The 19,067-nt window shown below is 40.4% G+C and overlaps 1 long non-coding RNA gene across 1 annotated transcript; it reads right to left on the reverse strand.

Annotated features, from left to right (window-relative positions):
• Nucleotides 1-12,567: 12,567 nt before the first annotated feature.
• On the reverse strand, nucleotides 12,568-18,712 carry LOC135412908 (uncharacterized). The gene is made up of 4 exons (XR_010430016.1): nucleotides 18,039-18,712; nucleotides 14,942-15,070; nucleotides 13,559-13,646; nucleotides 12,568-13,197 (listed from the first exon to the last, which is right to left on the reverse strand). It is a non-coding gene; the product is annotated as an uncharacterized LOC135412908 (long non-coding RNA).
• Nucleotides 18,713-19,067: the final 355 nt, after the last annotated feature.

The raw sequence follows: 19,067 nt of genomic DNA on the forward strand, positions 1-19,067 counted from the left end.
ATGGATAGTCAGCCACCATAGAGGAAGAGAGAGCGAGTGATTTTTAAATAAATTCTCCATTTGGAGAGCTGTAAGGATACTCAAGTCTGGCCACCACCTATATGCTGCGTACCCACCTCTAAAAACATGTGTACTTAAATGCCACCAGGGTACATTTTGTTTCCTTCTCTCAGGATGGGAACACCCGAATCCAAAATGCCCCACTGAATCCTGAGCCAGCTCTCAGATGCTGAGTGAGGGTTTTAGTATCATCTAAATGGACAATAACAGGTACCCAGCAAACTTTCAGTATCTGGTCCCAGTGACTACAGACCATCTCGAGTACCCACCTACTCCTAGACTGAAATGGCAGCTGGCATCAGCTCCCCAACCAATCCAATTTACTTTCAATCACACCATTACTACAACCTCCCTCCTCCATCTGTGTAAACATATGTCTTTGTTAAACACCACCATTTGTACAGGATAAAAATTGTCAATGCTGACAAAAATGCCCCCACATAATGCTGTTGTGATTGCAATGTTGTCCTTAAGCTGATTTTAAAAAAGTCTGTGAGCTGATCAACATCTTCCACTGCTATTAGTGGGAAACTTTCTTTGATAGAAATAAATCGTGTAAAAATGTTTTTATTTGTCCAAGGGTAATGTGGTCTCACTTTTCTAAGACTCAGTGCTTATAAGCCATTTATTAACTCTCAGTAGCAGTTTGCAGTGCCACAGTAATACCCCAAAGCAATCACTGTTCCATGAATAGTCTTTCCTAACACTAGTGTGGTTTTTTGGCAAGAACATATTTCCCTCATGCCTTTCTGAAGCTAGACTTTAAATCTGGCAAGGGAAAGAATTACAGCTGTGAAGAAAGTTATTAGGGATTGCTCCTTGCACCAGCTTTTCTTCAGAAATGACTACTACTGGCCTCTACTGTAAAAGGGTTTTCTTTTTTTTTTTTTCATGTAGTAGAGTTCAGTAAAACTAGGACTGTCCTACGATGTAACTGAGTTCCTGCATAACCCCAGGCCTGACTCTCTAAAGCTGAGCATTATAAAAGAATATAAAGCAGATGAAGGTAGCTATTTACACAAAGAAAGTTGCTGTGTGAGACATCAAAAAGAAAAACTAAGAATCAAGTCTGTCCCCTGCCAAGAGAGAGCTGTTCAGCAAAATGGACACCCATCAAAATTATGCAGTGCTTCTTGCCGGGCCATGCTGTAAATTACTAGCTTGATCAGCATGAAGGCAGGGAAAGTCTTTTGGGTTTCTGGACCTGAGCTTCTCACTCTTTGGAATCTTAACTCCAGACACTTAAAATTAACAGTCTCCTTCATAGAGCAAAATAAATCCAAAAATGTCTGGACTTCCAGTCTTGCTCCAACATTTTTCAGCACAGAGTGTGAGATCCTTTTTATTTTGTGCAAACCTGGTTCTTCTAGTGCACACTTGCTTTTGCTCTTATTACAATACTCATGTTGTCATCATCATCGTAGTCCTTCATCCATTCAGTCCTGATAATACTAAATATTGAACTGTAGTTACCAAAGTTCCACCAGGAATTGGACTTACATTCCTCAAGGATTTTAAACAAATAATTTTGTTTCTTGCTCTTTTTCTCCTGGCATTTGGGTACACTAGAGTGCAGTTCTGTGTTTTTTTCCCATCATCTTTGCAGCTGTGAGGATTGAGGATGTTTGGTTTTTTTAGTGAAAATTGAGACTTTAGAATTGCTCTCCTTACAAATTAGAGCTTTGCATCCAAAAACCATAACAAACCAAAATATTAAAACAGTTTTCCACCCTTCTTCTTACTTTCCTAGTTCAGTTGTTTCCTCACTGGCCTCAGTGAGGAAACAACTTTATTCTAGTGATCATTCAGTTGTTTCATGCTACTGTTTCCTGTTTCCCTGGCTTGGTGGTTTTGAAGCATTTGAGTCTTCTGGATTGTTTGGATTTTGTTTAGTTTTCTTTTGCTTTCTTTGCTTGCCATAACTCTGCGTCTCACTTTTCAACCAGGCAGGGCAGGGCAATAGGGAAGAGAGTTTCTCTCTGCTCTTTTGGGATTTGGTAAAGTGAAGTGTTTTAATCCAGTTGGAGAGACTTGACTGGACAGCACCGGATGTAAACGCCCAGGTATGGAGGAGTTTGGTAGAAAATCTTACACCACACATCTTATGAAATCACAAGAAGTTGTCTCTGAGATGTGCAGATTATGAAGATAAGCTGTATTACCTCTCTTCCTGGATGATTCTTGTATGAATGAAAATGAGGGACGTCAGGAAACTCCTTTATTCTATGTTTGAAAGTATTTTTCTCTCCCTTTGCTAGGGGCCTGGGTGGCCGCTGGTGCAACCCACCAGCACTGACAGGAAGGACTTCTGACTTCTGTTACCACCAATCCAGGTATTTTTAGTAGTTGCTAGTCTGGTTTTATTTCCTATGCTGCTACTTAGTGGTTGATGACTGTTTAAATGTTATGAAGTTTCTAAGGAGGCACATTTTTAAGGGCGGTTCTTATACAAAGGGGAAACTCTCCCCACTCCAGTTATGTGGTGGAGAAAAAGCACTTTCCTCCTCTGCCAGCCTCTGGACCTGCAGCACTGACCTGGGTGATGCTTCATTTCCATCTCACTGACCATTCTTCACCTCCTGTGTGAGAGGGCAACGGGAAGGAGGGATTGGCTGATTCCCCACATAACCAGATGCTTGCAGCAACACCTAAGGCTAATTCAGCCCTTTGGAGTCCTAAAGAAGTCCTGAAAGGACTTTCAATGAACCGCCTGGGCACGCCCGTTTCCTGCTGTATGCGAAGAAACTCCAGGAAGAAGTACCGCATTTCAGGGGGTTTTGCCTCTTTCGGGCGCTGCCGCCCGCGCAGCAGGCGGTTTGTCTGGACCCGTGTCAAACATTAAAGTTGTATCCCGGGCCTCGGCAATGCCACTGAGGTGGCTGCTCCCCCCGGCTGGCAGCCGGTACCGCCCACTCCGAATTGTTCCATCATCCCGCTGAAGCCCGTGCGGGAGCGGGTGCAGGGCGGGGCGGGAGCGCTAGATGGCAGCATGGACGTGCCGTTGGATGGGAGGCGGCGGGGAAGGAGGGAAGGAGGGAGCGAAGGAACAAGGGAGGGAGGGAAAGAGCGAGGATCCCGCTGGGGGATGCTGCCGCCTCATCACCCGGCTCCTTCCCGGCTGAGGTGCGAGGCTGTATATGTCTCCCATGTCTCCACACCTTTAACTCCTTTTAATTTTTTTTTATTTTATTTTTTTAATGCGTTCTTTTACTTTTCTGCCGAACTTTGTGTGGTTTTCATTGAAATAGCATTACACTTTCTTTGTTCTCACATGGAGCTGACTTCTGTTTCTTCAACTTTTTATTTTTTGTTTGTTTGTTTGTTTGTTTTTAAGAAAAAACTTTCCCTGGCAGTGAGTTTTTGTCTCTAACTAAAGAACAGTGTTTATTTTTTTACAATTAATTTATTCATAGCTGCATATACTGTGCTACAGACGATCTTAATGACCCATGAAATGGAATGGATACTGGGTTTTGTATGTCTACGTGTAAATATCTGCAGATTTATGCTATGTGTGCCACCTGCTCGAGTGACAGAAGTCCTGAGCTGATCTACCTGACAGCAATGCAAGCACAGGATAACTTAATCTTGTTTTTTTCCTGAATGTAACTAAAATCAGAATTCAGCCCAGGTTCTTTGCAAAGAAATGCCCCCTTTTAGGTCATGCTTTGGTTCCAAAGCAAGGGATGTTTCTTTTGCTCCTTTTGCTCCAGTCTCCAGACCCATGTTTGACCCAGGCCCCAGGTATTGCCCAGGAGCTTGTAGGTTTAGTTTGTATAAACAGTCACAGAGGTTGGTGGTTGGCTCCCATGCTGCCCAGGACACTGCTAAGACCACTGCAACCAAATGGCTCACCACTGTCTTTTCTTCTGGTTGACTTTAAAATACAGGAATGTGAGCAATGCCTCTCTTCTTCATCTATTCTGCTGTTTCTCATGGCAATACGTGTTGGAAGAGTGTCCATCTAAATGAGGAATTAGTAAGAAGCCCAAAAGAGTGCTTCCTGAAAGCAGCTAAGGTTTAGTCTATGCATGTTTATCCTTCTTTTAGACTGTGCTGTGTCTCATTCAACACTGGGAGCAGGGGTGGCAGCCTGGTTCCTGACCATTCCTAGGGAGTGCTGATTCCCCTGCCAGGATGGTGCTGGCACCACAAATGCCTCCTGGCTCCTTCAGCTGTGGGGCTGGTCCACGGCAAGGGGTGGGGTAAGGGAGAGGTCTGCACCCTTTAATTATGCTGCAATAGGTAAATGTAGGTCCCAGATCAATGTAGCCAAAATTTGAGCTTCAAGTTACTTCTTTAGAAACTGGTGAACTGATCAATACAGAAGGGGCACAAAAAGGCGTTTTTATTTAGAAGCCAGATCCTTTTTCACAATACCCTCTATGCACTTTGTTCCAAAAAACAGCAGGCGGAAACAAGTATTTTTTCCTGTGGTAGGCCTTATTTAACTGGAAGCTCAGTTAACTTGGTGGATATGGATGCATGTATGTGTAGGAGACAGAAATGATGTGGGTATTAGTTCAAAGAGTTCTTCTTGTTACCTGAACCTTCCTGAATAGAAAATAGTGTGTTTATATACTTCCTCCTGCCATATCCGTCAACCATATTCTATGCAACATATAAAAGTTAAATTTCATAAAAATTTTAAAAATGGCTTAAATATTCTAGCAGTATGCAGCGCACAGGACACATGATCATGGTTAGTGTGTTTTCCTCATGAGATTTTTCTAACAGAAGTCAGCTTTCTGTGTAGGCAGAACTGCTGACCAAGAAGACCAGCCTATAGCAATTTCAGAAATGCTTTTGTCTTACGGGCCTGCCTGGCCTTGTGTCAGACTTGTTGACCCTGGTGGAAAGTGCAACTGGAGATGTTGGTGTAAAATCTACTGATGTTTGTAGCATGATTAAATTCCTTTCTCAGGTCTCTAGGATACTTCCCTGGAAAGAGTCTGACATGTATTGCCAGAATGGACTGCTCAAAACTAGGAGTCCCATGACTTAAATAAAAAATAGGCATAGAAAAATGCCATGTACAAGTGGATGATACCAATATTCCATAGAGACAGAAGCAGTAAATGAAAGTTGTGGGTGTTAGAGACTATGCTACCAAATATTTTCATACCAATTAAAGTGTAGTGCCACTAGAGATGTTTTCATCACAATATGAGACAGAAGTACAAATACTGACTCACAGAATGACAGTGGGGATATAAGCTTGTACCACAACAGATGTATAACAGGAGAGAGGCACGTATAGCAGAGTGATTCAGAAAAAACAGGCACAGGATCGCGTGTTATGGAAATGACAGAAGTTGAGGTTTCTATTGTGGGGACAGAAAAGAGATCTTCTCCTGACAGTCAGTCAGAAAAGGGAATTCAGTCTTGGCCTTTAGAAATGTTCCAAGTGGCAAGAACTCATAGCAACTGTGGATGGTTGTGATCCACTGACTTAGGTTGAGTTTCATGGTGCAATACTCGGGGTTTTTTTATTTTTCCTAGTAAGTCAAGAACAGTTGTTATGTGAAAACTTCCCAATATATTGGGTATTTTGTTCAAAATGAGATTTGCAGTCTGAAGATCAAGACTTGAAAAGTCGCCAGTGAGTTTCGTTCATACAGTATGGATGTCATCAGCAAAAGGAAGTTTTAGCGGGGGTCTGAATTCAGTTTGGCTTCAAATGGACATGTTTCCAAGGTGCACTGGTAGAGGAAAAAGTAGGTTCACGTCAGCCTCTGTGTTATCCTCTTCACAGCACGAATCCAATAGTTCAGTGCACAAGGACTATTAGTTCTTTGTTTTCGCCTATTGCTGTCTTACTAGTAAGACGAAGAAGCAACAGTGGGAACTGAAAACAGGAACAAGCTATTGAACACAGGCATTTAGTGAATCCAGAAGCAAAATGAGCATGCTTTCATTAATATTTTAGTAAAACTGGATTTTTTCCCCAAATAAACAACGCTATAAAATATCACAAGTCCAACATCTGCTGGATCTTCATTAGTTTAAGTGTTACAGTTTGATTTCATGGAATTTTATCAGCAACACTTTAAAGTAAAGAGAGTGTTTTTTCTTCAAATACCTTTGTGCAATAGAAACCTGGGCCTATTTCCTGATGGTCTTTATGATATTACTTCAGGATTAACTCTTACTGCTTCTTCTAACTTCAGGTAGAAAAGTTCCCTGTTGTGGGCAGTAATTTTTGGTTGGTGATCCCAGGGCTGTGTTCCCTGCTGTACATTTGTACCTTGGGTAAGTCATCCAATCTTAAAAGCTTCGGCTCCCACCTGGGCAAATGAAGGCACCACTTTACTCTTGGATGTGGTGGTTAATAATGATGTTCCAGACTGGATGCAGATGCCACGAGAGTTGTATGGCTTGGTGGATCCTGTCTAGCCTGGACTGAGGTGTACACATAAGTACAGGGAAACATTAGTACAAGGGCAAAGCCCCTTGCAGCAGTGTGAAGGATTTGTATCAGCTCCTCAGACTTGTGCTTGAGAGCTTATTAAAGGCTAATCTATAACTTTTTCTTTGTTTTTTTTTTCCCTCAAATCCCTCTAATTGGATCAGACCAGCCTTAATCTTCTTTCCAATTGACCCTAGAGATGATTAGGGACACTAAATACTTCTAGAGACTAGTCTCTTCAAGAGACTGCAACACTAGACATGTCTACAGCAAATATCCTTCAGTTATTATACTAAATAGCTATTTAGTGTCTAGCAGTGACACTAAAAGTGGTGATCTTTGCATATTATGGATCTCTGCCCTTCATGTTATGAGCAGACGAAAAGGAGGATGATCACACAGCTCTTCAGGTCAGTCAGGCATGTAACAGCCTCTCTCTCCTTTTTTATCACTGATGTCTTCCTAGCACAAGAAGTTCCAGAAATAGGGTTTTTAAGGAAGTTTTGTGAGTTGAGGTAAAACAGATGGGCTGAAATGTGGAGAGGTCAGACCAAATGAAGGTGTTATGGGAAGGCAGGGAGAGAGGAGGACAAGTAACTACCATTGGGTTGCTGAAGGAGGCCAAGTCAATGGATCAGGATCCCTCTAATAGTGTTAAAGATGACAGGATGATGGGAAATATCTGTCAAATCCCAGCATTACCAAGTTTGGAAAGGTTTGGTTAACTCAGTATGCTGGCAGCTGTAACTTGGAGAAGAGGGGTCATTAGTTGCTGTCAGTTCTCTCTAGATACAGTTTCACCATCAGGATCAACTGTTTTGTTATGGTTTCCTCTTAGAATAGCCTGTGAGGTTCAAGGGTGCTACTTATGGAACATCAAAGTAACTACATGAGAAAGAACATCAAACATTGCCAAAAATCAGGACAGGGATTTCAACCTTATGGAATTGTGCAGTAATGGTATATAAAGAAAAGTCAGCAAGATAAGAAATACAGTGCTTTAATGCATTTCTGTTTTCTGCATCACAATCTGATCACGTATCTGGAACCCCTAAAATGCACAAAGACCTCCAAATAATGTGGAATCAAAAGAAATTTGAACCGACCTTTGCACCTGTGAGACACGGAGGTGGCTGAAATGGAGGATGGGATATTACCATAGAATTACTAGTCCTTTTGCTAATTTTGTATTGGGATGAAATAGGTTCTCAGAATACTGGAGTCTCATTAACTGCTTACTGATAAGCTGTCTGACTGCTTGCTTCCCATTCGGCTGGGAGAAAATTCATTTCCTACTGCCTGGCTTGAAATGCTGAATAGTTGAGCTTATTAATTTTTATCAATATACCACCGGTGGCCTGAAGACACTTTTTCTCAATTCCTTCTCCTTTTAGAGAAATGGCAAATGCTGCTGCTCTGGCTTGCAGAGCCAGACATCTCAGAATCAGAGGTCTTGGGCTCACAGAGGGACAGGATTTTATGAAACACAGAAAGCAGCGCTGGGCTGTCAGTAGGTGGTGTGCCAGAATGGAGTTGAGTAAGGCATAACACACGAGTGAAGCCCTTTAGGTAAAGTACAGAGTAAAAGTGATCCTGACTGTAAGGTCATGGAGACTCTTTGTTACCCCTTGCAAAAGCAGAAATAGAATTAATGTCCTGTTTGACAAGCTAGATCATGGAAATAAGTTGTATGCACGTGCACGTGTGGTTTCTAGTGTAGCAATCCAGACCTGATCTGCACAGTAAAGGCTTTCCTGCAGCATGCGCAGATCTCAGGCATGCCTCTAATAGGTAGAGTGTTGGACCACTTGGTTGAAGAGTCCTGTGTATGTGTCATAATCACATAAGTTAAATTCAGCTTGCTGCTTGTAGAGCTGTCAGCCTGAATGCTCTTGAAATTAAGCTTTCACGGTTTGCCATCTGGGTCCTGCATGAAGGCAAAAATGTTTCCCATCTCTAGTACCATGTATTAAGAGACAAAAATTGAAGTTTTCTATACACCTGCCAAGCCCACATCTTGGTACCAATTATGGTTGAGAGTTTTCTTGGAAAAACATCCATATTACAAAAATGAATCTTTTTGATAGAGTACTGGATGCTTTCAGTTTAGAAGTTTGTTATGCATGACTGACATTGCATGCTTGCCTTCATAACCATAGTTACTCAGTTGCTCTTTACTGAGTAACTCTTTACTCAGTTCTCATTCAGACAAGAATCCTGCTCACCCAAGAGGTCTGAAGTGGCTGATATCCGCCCTACTCAGCCCTAGTGAGGCCACAACTGGAGTACTGTGTCAGCTCTGGGCTCCTCAGTACAAAAGAGACACGAAGCTCCTGAAACAGGACCAATGGAGGGCAACAAAGATGATTAAGGCACTGGAGCATCTCTCTTACAAGGAAAGGCTGAGAGAGTAGAGCCTGTTCAGCCTCAAGAAGAGACGACAGAGGGGACCTCATCAATGCCTGTAAGTATCTGAAAGGAGGATGAATCCAGGCTCTTCTCAGCAGTGCCAAGCAATAGGACAAGGGGCAACTAGCAGAGACTGATGTACAGGAGGTTCCACCTCAATATGAGGAAGAACTTCTTTACTGTGTGAGTGACTGTGCACAGATTTCCCAGAAAGGTTGTGGAGTCTCCCTCCCTGGAGGTATCCAAGAACCTTCTGGATGCAATCCTGTGCAATATGCTTTAGGATGACCCTGCTTAGCAGGATGAGATGACCCACTGTGGTCTCTCCCTTTCAACCTGACTCATTCTGTGATTCTGTGTTACTTAACCCTCCAACATTGGGATACATTTGTCATTGAGCTTTAATTCAGGCTGGCTTGGCCCATAGGGGTGACTTTGAGCAACCCTGAAGAATAATGTGAGGTGACTTTTATGAGTTTTTCATAGAAGTGGCTTGCACCTGCTAAAACAATAGCATTTTTAAAAAAAAGACATGAGATGATTCTGCTTTAGTTGCCATTTCTATCTACAGCTGAGAGTCTTTAGAAGATCCCTTTATCCTTCTGTATTTGTGAAATAATGGACAGTCCTGCGTTTGGTTTGACTGTGTGACCAGATCTAACTTGAGGAGATTGCAGGGAGATAAAGTCTCCTCACAACCCTAAGGTAGGCATAGAAACATGCAATTGCTACTACTTCTGCTAACTTTGTGCCTAGATGAAAGAAATTCTCAGAATATTAGTGTCATTTGCAAAACTACAAAAGGTATCTAGATTGGAGGGTGAACACAGTTATTGCAGAGCATTGATGTAATACATTTCTGTTTCGAAGTTAATAACATAGATTTAGCTCAAAAGGGTAAGGTAAAGTATGTGCCTCACTTCACTCCAAGTTATCCTACTCTCTCCATGTAGGCCTTGCAAGCTGAAGTCCTTGGTATAGATAGATGGGAGCCAGCTAAATGGACAGGTGGTTAAAACCACTTTGAATTCCTGATTTGGGCTATCTTATGGCTGTGATGTTTATGTAGAAGTTACTTTTCTGGGTGCCAGTACACACCATTGACACTTCTCACTTTCTCTAACAGTGGTGCCATGTCCCCTACATGACATCAGGGCCCTTCTAAAGGCTGGTATTCCTGTTTCAAATAAGTGTCTGCAGATACTGAAACCATGGTGTTTGCTGGTGTGTTATGCACTTTATGATTTGGTATAGGAGACAAGGAGACATTTTGATAATTCCGCAATGGACATTTCTTTTTTTTTAGGTTTGGTCAGGGTTTTTGTTTGTTTGTTTGTTGGTTTGGTTTGGTTTTGTTCTGTTTTGTTGTTGTTTGGTTGGTTTTTCTTTTAAAATTAGTTGTATACCTGAACCGTAGCCCTAATAAGATAATTGACAGTATCTGAAATTGTAGTTTCATGAGAAGAGCTACAGCTCTAGAGGTCTCCAGCACATCAGTGATGGTTCTTACAGACACATTTGCATCTGGTGGGAGCTGCATAGCTATTTAGTTGCATATTTGTGCCTTTGCTGGTGACAATATATTAATAAGCACTTGTCCATTTATTAACAATAAATGAAAAAGAGAGAAAAAGCAAACAAGGCTTATGTGCTTAAACTGTAGCATCAAAGAAACATATAATGAGAAAGAGGAATCAGCTTGCAAATGAGTCCTTAATTTAAAAATAAGGCAACATCATTGCATAATTATATTTTTAATTATTTGACTAATTATTGACTAATTGACTATAACATGTGAAGACAGTGCTAACAAATCATGGCTTTGGGAAATGTTTACTTTCAGGATCAGTATAACACTTATTTGCACAAGCAGTAGTACCAAATTGAACTGCCTCAAAGCTGGATGTCATTGGTGAAAATAGGATGTGAATCTTGACTGGTTTCTTTAATTCTTTCTTCTGCAGCACATTCTTAAAATCAATATGTAAAGACTGAGAGAAATAGCAATTGTGATTTTCAAATGAATTTTTTTTTTCAGAAATTATTAGGATATTTCTTCTAGAATCTTTTGTATAGATAATATAAAACACTGTGACACTATATTCTATCTCTTTTCTCTAGTGGACTATTTCACTGGGGTTATTATCACAACTATTTTGCTACGTTCAATGAAATTAACATTGATTCCATTTCTTGAAATCATATGGAGACTGCAACTGCAGTCTGCCTTATTACCAAATGAGTACAGTTTGCCCTTCAATAATTCTCTAAACTCTCAAATGCCTGGGAAATAATATGGTGGAGTGTTACTGAACTGTGACTGAAGCACCATTTGTGCAAAGTGTGACAGTGCACAAATGACATTCCACAATAAAAGTTTAAATGACATTAATCTTCCACAGAGGTTCATTGACTGGGTAGATGCTTCAAATAACATATAAAGGCACTGTGGTCCCACTTCACATTATATCTGAGTGGTTCCTCTGTATCAGTCTTTTGCAAACATGTTCATTAATATTTCTGTTATATACTTAAACATAATCAATGAGAAATTAAAAAAATTAATATAATATTTATGCAACTACATCAGTGAAAAGTTTGCATTTGTATTTGCTGTAGAGAAGTCCTCTTGACAGTGGTATCATTAGGAATATAATGGTAGGCAGTGTAATCCACCCATTTTCATTGGCATATAACTTGTTTTGTGGGTTTGCTCCCTTCTGCCATCTTGAATTACAATTGGCTGAAAAAGGCACAGGCTCTGACCACTGTTATTTTCTCACTTTGTCTTCATAAGATCCCAGTACAGGGAAGGGAAATTAGGGTTACCTAAATGGAGATTTAAATTTAAATGGAGGTTTATGTTGCATGAGTTTTGGAAATTGAAGGAATGATCTTTGAGGGATTGTGAAATTTAGTGGTAGGAATATGGGGCTCAGAGCCCCATTATTTCACTTTCAAACCCTTCTCTTTTGCTTATTTGGGTTTTGTTCTTTGGCCATGGCCTATCACATTTTACTTCCCTCCCTATTGAACTGTAGGTTAGAAGGGCATTGCCCCTGGTGTCACACAGGCATTTGAGAATCAGTTACTCAATATCTGCTCAGTTCTTTCAGTGAAATTTCCTGGAAGATGTCTTTCAGTGTCCAGTCTTGACTTGAAGAACTTAATTAGTGGAGAAAATATGGACCAGTGAACTCGTGATCCTGCTGCACAAATATGAGCTCATTTTTTCCTTCCTTGATTTTCATCATTTGTTTAGCTGCACGTCATTGAGCATTCTGTACTCCTCTGAAAGCCAAGACCCCATCTAAACCTTCAGAGGCCAGAATTCACCTTCCGTGGCTGTGATTTTGCTGGAAACAAGGAGAATAAATCCAGGTCCTGGCAAGAACACATGCTGTTTGGTGCAGCAGTCCTTTGCTCAGTTGCTCAGAGCCTGAACAGGGAAACACCCCCTAGGGACCAGTGGAATCCCATCTTCATCTAAGGCTAAAAATTGATTTATTTTTCATTTATCAGCAAGGAAATTGCTTTTTTTTGGGCTGTGATGAACCAACATTCTGACAACACGTCAGAGATTAATTGCTAAAGACCAGAAGGGACTGCTATGACCATCTAATCTGCCTTCTTGCATAACATAGACCTTTGGTCTTTCACTAAATAACTCACACTTGAAGGCCACTGTATCCCCAAGGAAAACAGCCAGTCCTGATTTTATTACTGGAGCCCACTGCAACTCAGCACATTTTTCAATGAAGCTTTCTGGTAACTATTTTGTGGTCTTTTCAGTGTGTGCTGTAGAAATTAATTTTTTTCCTTCGAATTTTTTGATCAAGATCTAATCAAGGAATTGATTAGATTAATTCCTCTATACCAACTGTGAGGAGGAGACTCTTTCAAGATAATCTGCTTCCTGCTCCAGGAGACTTCATATTTTTCTTTTGAATTGATGGGGACAGTTGAATGACAGCAATCACGAACCAGACCTCCTCCTCTTCTTTTGTGTGGCACGGGCAGGTTCCCTGTGTGTTCTCTGGTGCTGTGAGTCTTACACATAAGCTTGTAGTGGGACAAGAAGGCACAATTTCAGCGAAGACAGGGAACATCTCCTGGTGTTTAACCCACACAGTGGGAACCTCCCAGGGAAATGGGAGCTATGGGGTTGATGACCCTCAGTCTCAAGTAGAGCTCGGATTTTAAGTCTCCCTTTCCTGGGTTTGGAAATCTGTCACCATGTTGTCGTGCAAAGTCAGGTTATCACTGTGACTGTTGCATTGTCAGAAGAATACTTAGAGTGCTGATTCCTCTCAGGAAACCTAGAGGACCAAAGAGAGAAAAAGACATTTGAGGAGCTGAATCAGATTCCCCACAGACCAGTTATGGAGCCTTTGCTCTTACATAGGCAGCCTAAGTCACCCTCAACATTAAGTGCCTATAGTAGGTCATGAGAGTACAGTCCATGTCTACATGGACTCCAGTGGTGCTGGAGTGGTGCTGCAGTAATATTTGTGAGATGTCTGCTAGTGCAAGACACTTCTGAGGGCCAGATGAGGAAAGTCACACAGCCAAAAAAAAAAAAAAAAAAAAGGCAAGACAATGGAACAGTTATGGCCTGATTTCCTGTGCAGCTGCTCTTCATGCAACTGAGTCACTGTTCCTGTTAGGGCTTCTGCTTACCTTTGGGTCTCAGTCTGTGGTGGTGCATCCTCCAATTATTTATTGATAAGGACCATCTCTGCCCACACTCTATAGTCATCTGTATTTGCTGCAACAAAGATTAATAAGCTACCGGGTGATGAGTAAATATTTAACAACATTTTTCTTTGCTTTGCTTTGCATGTAAAATAAATATATTTGTAGAATATTCATTTTCCCTAGGTCTGGCAGCTTCCTAGAGTCTTTCACTTTTGACTCTCAGCAGATATGTTCATATGCTGTATCTAAAAGGATGGTGATGCAATCTTTATGTTTTGCATATAGCAAACATTATGTTTCATCCTCCTTTGAGAAAATCCGTTTCTGAGGTTTCAACTAAATGTGTCTCATCTTCATATTCAGTATGGCTCCGCTTATGCTGCAGCTTCCAAATTATTCTAACCCTTGTGTGCCTTTTTTTACTAGGATTTTTCAAGAATTTTCAAGTTCCATTTTGTTCACAGTAAAATTTATTGATAAGACAAAAGGGCTTCCTTTTAGGGATGGAAATATTGATACTTTTACCTTAATGCTTATCTTTTAGTCCTCAAAATATATTACACTGTTGAATTCTTTGTTCTCTAGGTGAACATTGTTTCTTCTACAATACCTTTTTATCTGTCTTCAAGAAGAAGCGCATCAAACAAACCATTATGAGCATGCCTTTAGAAAGGGATTGTAAGAAATATTTGTTTCAACTTCTGTGGAAATTATTGCCCAGGACTGTATTCGTCCTTGCCACTGGTAACTGGAGTTTAATCTTCAGCTGTTATATTTGATACTTTTCTTCTTCTGAGTCTCCTTGAGCAGAGCCCCCTTGTTGGCAGTTTACTGATTTCCCACTGCAGACTGGTATTTGCAGAGATTGTAGGTATCTATACCCTTAATTGGACCACACGTTTAAAATCATGTCCGTCATATCTTTGTTAACTACCTAACCTTTATAAAAAGCAATTTTATCCATAATCTTTTTTAACTCTATTGTTAACAGATTAAACAACCTCTGTCCTCCGGAGTTAATAGTAGGGTGTAACTAGTCAATAAGTGCTACTCAACTGCACTGCAACTTCTATTGTGTGGCAGAGTCATCCTGTGTAGTCCTGCCATTCTTATCAGTTACTTCAAGCTCTTTATTTTCTAATCCCTCACTTACCCCATGTAATCACCTCAGGGTGATTACCCCATGTAATCACCTCACCTTCCTGCAGTAGGGAAGGGGTGGATATGTGTTCCTTTTTGCCTTTCCTCTCCCCACTCCTCACACAGTACTCAGTAAACATGAGCAGTGTGTGGATATTCCTCATGGACTTAAGGCAGAGAATCTTTGAGCTGCTCAGATGGAAGGCATGGGAATGTATCACATACCTAAATAGCTTGAAGGATGGTTAGCAGACAGACTCCATTTCGCAAAACTCAGAGTTGCCCTCACATTGCTCCCAACGCTCTTACTGACTCTCCAAGCATTCCCTGTACATGCTTGTCTTGTAAAAACAGCTTTCAATAAAAAACATACAGTTCATTTTATAAAAAGATATTCTTGGAAAATAAAATACATTGAGATTAGCTTGTAAGTTCTTCATAAGTATATTACCTCAATAGATGATTTCATCTGTGACCTTCTGGATCAGACTTTCTCCCAGAACAAAATTTATTCAAGAGTTTCAGTCAACAACCATTAGAAATACCACCAAAGACTCCAATTCCCCCTCTGTTTTGGTATAAGACTGTATGAACTTTAGATTTGTGATCAAAACACAACCGCTCCCAAAATTACACGTACCAGTATTTCTGTACCATATCAAAAGTACAAAGGGAAGAAGGAGGATTTTAGAAACATGAATGCAAACCCACTTAGATAATTCAAGGGCTAGGACAATAATTAGTGAAGAGCCAGAAAACTTCCATGTAACTCTGCATGCTCTTCAAAGCTTTGAGGTCACTTTCTTCTCTGAGTTATGAACACAGAGCCTTTATTAAGAGCTGTATGTCAATAATCTGAGCACAGAGAAGGTTCAAACTTTGGTTAGAGGAAGCAATTTCTGACTGTTACATTCTGAGTTGCACTCTAGGCTTTCTTCCAAAACAGTTTGTTCGCCGAAAATTGCAGACTAAGGAGGAAAATACAGTCGAAGGGAAAGCAGGAGATCCTGCTCTCTTCACTCCTTTCTTCCACCACAATTGCTAGTTATTGTACTTCACAACCCTTAAACTTACATTTGTTGCAATGGGGGTTTTTTTCAGATTTTCTTTTTATTTTTAAATAGGTGTCCTACAGAATCCAGGGCCAGAAACTAATCATTGGATATGTGACTGTATTTGATGTTTTTCTAGTTCGATATCAAAAAATGGGTGTTTCCTACTCCTGATCATTTATCACAAATTTTATTTGATCAAATTAAACATTTTTAAATGGTTATTTATTACAAATTGTATTTGACTTAATTGTATGATTTCAAATTTGAAATTATACTGTCCAGACATGCTGGGTCTTGTTTCTATTGACCTAACCTTTTTGTTAGTGACCTATCTTTGTGAAGTAAGTGTTTTGCTTCTCTATGTTTTGGCTTGGCTTGCCTTCTTAAAATTTTATTTTATTTATTTTATTTTATTTTATTTTATTTTATTTTATTTTATTTTATTTTATTTTATTTTATTTTATTTTATTTTATTTTATTTTATTTTATTTTATTTCATTTATTTTATTTTATTTTATTTTATTTTATTTTATTTTATTTTATTTTATTTTATTTCATTTTATTTTATTTTATTTCATTTTATTTTATTTTATTTCATTTTATTTTATTTTATTTTTCAAGGGGAATAAAGCAAAATGATTGGTTCTTCAGGTCTCTTTGAAAGAAAGCAAAACATCACAGGGAACTTCTTTGCACTAAAGCAGAGGAGAACAAAGCCTTTGAATAAAAGACTTGAATTCCATCTGTCATTTCCACCCACTACTAAATCTACCAAAGACTAAACATTTATCCCACTGAGCTGAATACACTGATATCTAACTGCAGTGCCATTGGTCGCTGTAGAGCATAGGCTTGGCTTTTTAGCTTTTTGAAACTGTTAACATAGATTTAAGTGCAACAGAGGAGGCATGAAGCCATGAATGTTTTATTGGAGAGCTCCAGATCATCTCTCAGCAGGTGCGTCCAGTGCCGTCACTTAAAAGATTAACCTCCTATCTCCACAACAGTAATTACGACAGGAACTGTCTTATTAGGTAAAGCATATTAGATAAATTGAAACTCTATTGATAAATTCATTCAGTAAAGCTGACCTCATGGCTCCCAGGCTATATGGGAAAATCTGTGGTCTTTGTCCTTTCATGCATAGGGATCAGCAGGCAAATGAAGAATTAGTGAGTGTCCATGTGACTTAAAGAGCATATTAAGAATGTGTCGGTTTTGCAAATGTCTAACTTCTCTGTGTACCATACAGTCTTTGGGGGCTCACTTCAACAGTCAGGCTCAATAAGACATAACACATTTTCCTTCCTTTCCTAGGAGGAATTTGCTAAGTAATCATTCCTCTGAGGCAGCTTCTTCCAAGCTTCTAAGCTTTGGTTTCAGCTTCATCACACCCTGGTGTGTCGAGCAGGTGCAGCATTTTTGCACTGGGGAGGAAAACTCGGAGGAAGGGCTGTTAATATCCAAGTTTTCAAAAGCAATGCTGGATTTTCATGCTCTTCTACGCTTTGATCTGCTTGAGTCTCCTCACAACCAGCACTCAGGGAAGCATGATTTGGCTGTACCTCCAGTTAAAACGGTATGAATCTGGAAGTGCTCAGTGCATCTGGAGTCCAAGCCTGTGGTATCTGAGGATGCAAAATCGCCATGGAAAATACAGGCCAATGTGACTGGGCTTGGGAAACATGAAAAGGCTTTGCCAAAGCTGAGAACCTAAATGCTCAGTACCTGTTCTAGCGATAAACCTATACAATTGTATTTTCCTCTTTTCTTCAGACAAAAACAAGACAACTAATTTTTCTCTTGTTTCTATTTAGCAGGATAGATCATATTATTTTCCAGATCAGAAGTACTGATTAGTTATCAGCAGCTGTTTCTGTAGAGCATTGAAAGTTATCATGATGTTTTAGAAGCAGCTTAGCAATGTGACTGTTTTGAGGGTTTTCTAGTTTAAATTGTAGAATCATAGAATGACTCAGGTTGGAGGGGACGTTAATGATCACCTAGTTGCAATCTCCCTGCCATGGGCAGGGACACCTTTCACTAGAACAGGTTGCTCAAATCCCCATCCAGTCTGGTCTTCAACACTTTGAGGGACAGGGAGTCCACAACTTTTCTGAACAACCTGTTCCAGTGCCTCGCCACACTCACAGGGAAGAATTTCTTTCTAATAGCTAATGTAAAGCTACCTTGCTTCAGCTCAAGGCCATTGTCCTATCACTACATGCCTTTGTTAAAAGTCCCTCTACAGCCCTCTTGTAGGCCACCTTTAGGTACTGGAAAGCTGCTATAAGGTCTCCCAAGAACCTTCTCTTCTCCAGGGTTAACAACCACAGCTCTCTCAGCCTGTCTTCATAGGAGACATGATCCAGTCCTGTTATCAACTTGATGGCTCTCCTCTGGACTTGCTCCAGCAGGTTGATGTCTTTATTGTGTTGGGCATTCCAGAGCTGGACACAGCACTCCAGGTAGGATGTCATAAGAAAAGAGTAGAGGGGCAGAATCACCAACCTAAACCTGCTGGTCACACCTCTTTTGATGCAGTCCAGGATGTGGTTGGCCTTCTAGGCTGCAAGTGCACATTACCGAGTCATATTGAACTTTTCATCCACAAACACCAACAAGCCATTCTTGCCAGGACTAGTCTCTATCCATTCTCTGCCCAGCCTGTACTTGTACTTGGGATTTCCCCTGCCCAGGTGCAGCACCTTGTACTTGGCCTTGTTGAACTTTGTGAAATTCACACAAGCCCACCTCTCAAGCCTGTCAAGGTCTGTCTGGGTGGCATCCCTTCCCTCCACTGTGGGGATAATTTCTCCAAAGTAAAACCAAAATAAAGCAACTTCAATTCTAAAGAATAATCGAGACATCGAAGGGATTGCTTTAATTTTTAAAAAACCTAACTTCAGCAGCAGAGCAGACAACAAAGGGATAGGGAAACTCCACAAGAAACAATGCCTTATTTTCCAAACCTTTATTTTGTTGTCATGTCATGCCATTCACTGTAGTTACCATACATGAGAATTGTGAAAATTGGAAATCCTTTATATAGGCTAAGGAAATCATTACTGGACTATGTATTTGAAATATTAGTTCCTGCCAGAGGTGCATATCAGGTCAAATATTGAGAGTAGTCATCTTGGGGTATGGACCCACTCTGATGGGGAAGATATTGATGCAGCTGGTCCAGAGTGTGAGGGTCAGAGGGAAGTAGATGGGTCTTCATACAGACCAAAAAGGTATCTACACAGTTTACAGTGTTCCCGGTTGCAAATTTGGAGCATGATGTTTCCTTG

The sequence above is a fragment of the Pseudopipra pipra genome, chromosome 1 (genome assembly GCF_036250125.1).
Source record: "Pseudopipra pipra isolate bDixPip1 chromosome 1, bDixPip1.hap1, whole genome shotgun sequence".
In the NCBI taxonomy this organism is placed as follows: Eukaryota; Metazoa; Chordata; class Aves; order Passeriformes; family Pipridae; genus Pseudopipra; species Pseudopipra pipra.